The following is a 6000-nucleotide window of genomic DNA, read 5'->3' as shown; positions in this document are numbered from 1 at the left end:
CTGCTTGTTTTCCTGGGTTTAAATCCAACTTGACTTCGCCATACTGGTTGAGACCATGACATGGGGAGACTAAAAGGAGGAATGGTACCATCACTGAGGAAATCAGCTCTCAGTTAAAATACTAAAGGAGGTAGGGGGTAGCTTTCAAAGCTTGTCTCAGCAACTAGCCTAATTCTGTTTTCAAAAGCCACTGTTGAGTGCTTTTGAAAATGTATCCTAGATGCTTGGCTCAAAGACCTTAACCAAAGATATTTTTTTTCCCCTCTATCTGCTGTATGAAAGCTAAATATAAACTGACATTATTGAAGAAAACTCTAACAAAACCCCTGTTGCAGGTCTAGAAAAATCTTTACTCAGAAAATCAAATTATTGGAGACCAGCATCTAAAGTGTCCTTCAGTTTTGAATGCCTCTTGTTTTGAGTACACAATTTGGCATACAAAAAAGAAAAACCCTCAACAACAACAACAACAAAAAGCCCTAACATTATTTCTAACAGCAAATATTTGCTTTCCTTTCTTTTCTGTCTTCTTTTATTTGCCTTTTCTTCTCCTGCCCTCAGAAAATCAGGACCTGAGTGTCTCTGGGTGGGTAGCTAAAGTCACTTTAGAAAACATGGATTAGTCTATTTTACCCACACGAGGATGTGCATTTGTGCATTTGCTGTTTGTGTGAGGAGTGTCTTAATGACTTTTCTGCTGATGGCCTGTGTGAGACCACAGGCAAGTCATGAAGCTAGCCTGTGCCTCAGTTTACCCACTGCAGCTTCATTAATGCTAACCTGCCTCACGAGGTGTTATGCTTAATATAGTACGTGCTCTGTAATCCTTGGCTTAAATGTGTTATGTAAGTGAAAAGCACCCATTTGATGTGTATGCAAATGCTGCAGTATTATAGGTAGGAGGGTCATTTGGGTGTAAGTGTAATACAAGCCCTGGCAAAAGGCAAAAGGGATTCCATTGTATTGACTTATTTTTAAAGAGCTTTTTTATTTACTGAAATGCTCTGGACACCCAGAAAGAGAGACATTCCTCACTAAGCAGCTCTGCTGTTTCATCTGTCTTGAAGTGCTTTGATAAATGGATTGAAACTTGTTGGCTTTTCCTGTAGTTTCTCCCTTTGGAAACTCTGTTGAAATGTTATTATTGTAACTTCTTAGAGCACTATTTAATGAATTGTAACAGATATCCCTGCGAGTCCCACAGACGCCGCAAGGACTCTGCTTCCTCTCCTTCCTTGCAGCAGAAGCAAACCAGTACCGTGCAGATGCATGGCACCAGAGCTCACATCTTCTTCCACCAAGAGCAGATGGTCTCTCACCAGGAAAAAAATGGATATTGGCTAACAATGTGCTCTTGCAGCCCAAAAGGCCAACTGCATCCTGGGCTGCATCAAAAGAAGCATGGCCAGCATGTCAAGAGAGATGACTCTGCCACTCTGCTCTGGTGAGACCTCACCTGGAGTACAGTGTCCAGCCTGGGGGCCTTTAACACAAGAAGGACATGGATCGGATGGAGTGACTCTAGAGTGGGCCACAAAAGAGGCTGGAGCACTTCTCTAGGCTGAGAGAGTTGGGGTTGTTCAGCGTGCAGAACAGAAGGCTCCAAGGAGATATTATAGTGGCCTTCCAGTACCTGAAGGGGACCTACAAGAAAGCTGAGGATGCACTGTTTCCAAAAGCATGCAGCACTAGGGCAAGGGGCAGTGGTTTTAACCAGAGAAGGGTAGATTTTTATTGGGCATTAGGAAGAAGTTCTTTACTATGAGGGTGGTGGAACACTGGAACAGGTTGCCCAGGGAGGTGGTTGGAGGCCCCATTCCTGGAGACATTCAAGATCAGGCTTGATGGGCCTCTGAGCAGCATGATCAATTTGGGGATGCCCCTGCTAACTGCAGAGGGGTTGGACTAGATGACCTCCAGAGGTCCCATCTGATCCAGTGCATTCTATGGTTCAATGGAAATGCTTCTCCCCTTCATAAAGCTTCAGTCCAAGCCTCATGTCTCAGCTGGCTGCTCTGTGAGTTAGAGATTAATTTTATCTTTCAAGACAAAACCTTATGAAGGATGACAAATCAGCATGAGTATAAATCCAAGTTGTTTGATTTCCTCTCTCTAGGACGAGATACTTCAGGCTTGCATGTGGTGCCTGAGCTGTCCTGCAGCTCAAACTGGTGACTTGGGTGCATATGGACAATCTGAACTCAGGCTGTCCACATCTCAGCTGCCCTCAGACAGTTACACGATATTACCAGCGGGTGAGGTGAGATGGATGGCACAGTCAGCACAGCACAGGAATGACCCAGTAGCAACAATACCTGAGAAAATATGCTGAGAAGGTCAGAGGTGCCTGACAGTGACATGTATGTAGCATGGAGCTACAGTGGAGCTAGAGGATGAGGAAGAAGTCATCCATCTTGGGTCGCCTTGGACCCCAGCAATGTCCTACCCTGTTGCATGCCACAGTGGAGCAGTGAGATGCCATGGTGAGTTCTTTCTTCCTGTTCCAACCTGTTCAAAGGAATCATGCTCCCCCTCTGTGCTCTCTGAAGCAGGGGGGATGGTACTAGTGAAATGCCTGGTTGGGTAGCTTGGTTGTGCTTAGCTCAAAGGTCCTTGTCCTGATGCAATGGTTACTTAGGAATGCAGACGTTTCTTGGTGCTTGTTTTTGGTTTCTTGTAATCTGCTCACCAAGTTTCAGTTGTCTTTGTTTTGGCAAGAATGTGAAACTGAGCTAATGCTGCTCAGATTGTCATGAAGCATGAAACAGCTGAAGGCACAACCCTGCAGCATTGACAGCCATGCCCTTTGCCCTGGGTGGCCTGGCTGACAGGTGTCTGTAGTAGGCACTGCTGGCTGTCTCCAGCTTGAAAAATAAGAGCCTACCTTCTCCTTGCCTCCAGATATGAACCTGGACCATCCCAAGTGAGGTACTGGGCAAGACACAAGGGGCATGTTGGAGGAGCTCATGGTCAGTCTGGTATTGGAGCAGAACTAAAAAACAGCTGGGCATAGGTCAGCTGCCACAGTGAGGCCTCAGAGGTATCTCCATTACCCTTGGCACACTGAGGCCATGTTTGGGGTTTTTTTGGCCAGCCTTCTACTTCACTTTTTATTAACATTTTGCATATTAAAATTTGTGTAGGCAGCCAGAAGAGAGCAGCATCTACACAATACTCGACACAATGGAGAGGATTAGGAATCACTGGCTCCATTCTTTGGGACCTGCACTGGGGTGTGTGGTAGCAGTACAGTGTCCTTTCTTTACACTTGATTTCAGAAGTATTTACCATTTCTTTGTGTGTATCTTCACTGAAATACAATCTATAGCCAAGAGTGATTTGTGGTCTCAGCTGATAGTTTCAAAAGAGTAAATCAAACTAGCACTACCTTGGCCTTTTTGCTGAGCTCTTCACAGCTGATTTTACATTTTCTTCCCTCTTCTCAACCAGCCCAAGCCCAGTACTGTCCATACCTAGGTACAGTGATGCCAAAACAGGAGATTATTTTCGAAATAATGACTAGTGGTTCCGAATTTTTTTCTGGTATTTTGGCTACCCTGGTGTGAAATTCCTCCAATATTTTCATTCACAGTAGGACTGCACAGTAGGAAATCAAACCTACTAAAATTGCCTCTCTTTATTGCTCCCAAAGTGAAATTCTCCACCTCTTCTCATCCCCGGTGAGATTCTGCACGCAGACATTGACACACCTTTGGTGCATTCCACATGAGCCAGGGAAGCTACAGCAGCACCGTGGCTTGAGCCCACGCAGCGTGTGTGTGCTGCGCAGGGTACGCATGCCCCAGCTGACACTCTCAGACGAAGCCACTCGGGACACTGCTGTGTGAGTCACTTCATGACTGTGCTCTCTCTGCATTCCTCACAAACCAATGGGTGTTCTGCGAATTTCTCCTCTTTGCAAAATGTTCTTCCACGGGTTTAGTTGGTTTTAAGGTGAAGGGGGTTGAGATGTCAGCAATTGTCGTGATTACTCAGTGTGATGGAAATGAGAAGGAAGCCTGGGTTTGGGCTTTGAAGCTACCCGCTTCTAACAGTACATCCTTTTTTTTAAGTTCTCTTTTTGAGGTGCTGCTGCATGCCCCAGCTAAAGTTTTTGCATGTTAGCTACAACAGCTCTTCTAGAGTTAGATTTTAATCAGCCTCAGTACACACTAATGTTAAACACTGAAGGAGCTGCTAATTAATCGCCTTTCTGTATGTAACGGAGAGATAAATATCCATCCCGGAGGAATTGTGATTTCATGGTTTCTAATGATGGTTAGATTACATTATCTGGATCACTTAGGCTGTGGGTGTCATAAAAAATGCTCAAAGTCATTTATATTCAGTTTAATTTTTTTTTTAACTTTGTAAGCCTGAGAAAATAATGCGATGTTAGCAAGTCTGTTTCATATTTTAGTTAAATATACCTTTGTTGCACTGACTGAACGGATTCAGATGACAGTGACAAACTCCCTTCTCTCCTCCTTAACATGCACCCTCTGCAATCAAATTAGCGACGTACAAATCTTCGTCGGGCTTCTGCAGAAGAGTCTGTTGAGTTCCTTGGCGTTGTTGAGCTTTGGGGAAAGGGTTTTCTTTTCGGCTGTCCATTTGCCAGGAATGTTTTCTGCTAATTCTTGTGCCTTCTGGAAAGCCTCGGTCATGTGTCTTGAACCAGGAATTAACTGGACTTTTGGATCCTACCGGGCCGTGGTTCAAATATAATAAAACAATCCTACAGCAGCATGAACCTCTCGTTTTCCCCTCCCCGCTGCTGGCTGATTAGAGTCCACACCTGAGTTGTGCGCCTGCACATCTGTGTCCATCACACACTTAAATGTGGTAGCTACAAGAACACGGGGGGTGGGTGGGGAATCCTACTTCATGTGTATATTGCAATAGCTAATACTTGCATATTTTCAAGTTATACTCATTCATATTTAAAGGGCTGAGGCTTCTTTGAACTGCTGTGTTGGAGGGGGAAGTTAATTGTTTCTGAATGAGGGTGATACTCCCTTTCCATACCAATTACATGCACTGCTCCGAATTATCAATAATGCTCCTTTCCCATCTCCGTGGTTTGCAGCTCCGCATCAGGTGAGTGCAGTTGCAGAAAGCTGCCCCAGCTCCAGGGCTGCAGCCCCTCCTGCATCTGCCAGGAGCCAGAGGAGGGAGGGAGCCCCGGAGGAGCAAGGTGAAATAAAGAAACACGAGATGTTTCCAAGAGAGACTTTGTCATCAGTGAGCTAAAATTGCTTCTGAAGTTTCGCTGGCAACTGTTTTACATGTCTGGCTTAGTGACGAAGATACTATACTGTCTTAATAGAGAACTCCAGAACTTCAGAAGGGTTTCTCCTTGTTTGAATGCACAGCACAATGAATTTGTACCCACAGAGCATTCACCACTTACATTTCAAAACCTACAGCACACTAAACGTGAAACTTTTGTTCAAATTTCAAGGATTTTGATAGCCCAAGTGAATAGACACTGCCTATTGATTTTTCCCTTACAATGACTCTTGGATAACCTATTTTCTCATTTATTTTTAACGACAGCTCATGAGATTTTACAGCAATTCTGCCCAACCTCCTAATATCAAAATCCCTCCTTGACCCTGAAAATTGTAATTCTACTATAGATCACAGCTGCTGAATATTACCTTTTACTAAGCTGGTTAAATAAAATATGTCCAAATCACTAGATCCCACAGGCCATGACTGCAATTCTAATTATTCAGGGGTCTGTATTTCTCTTCTACTGTACAGAAAAGCACAGCTCTCTCTCTGAGTCCACACCAAAGTGTGGGAATCCAGAATATTGGTTCCAGTTTTGAATTTTTAGAAAAAAAGAAAAAGAGAAAAAAAAAAAAAAAGGAAGAAGTTACACTGCTCTTCAATGATTTCCCTGTAAAACTTTTACAAGGGAACCAAACCCTTTTGATGTGTTACATACAATAAAATGCTGTGTAAGTCTGGAGGACAGAAGCATGTGGGGAG

The sequence above is a fragment of the Pogoniulus pusillus genome, chromosome 6 (genome assembly GCF_015220805.1).
Source record: "Pogoniulus pusillus isolate bPogPus1 chromosome 6, bPogPus1.pri, whole genome shotgun sequence".
In the NCBI taxonomy this organism is placed as follows: domain Eukaryota; kingdom Metazoa; phylum Chordata; class Aves; order Piciformes; family Lybiidae; genus Pogoniulus; species Pogoniulus pusillus.
Note: the sequence above shows the minus strand (reverse complement) of the source record.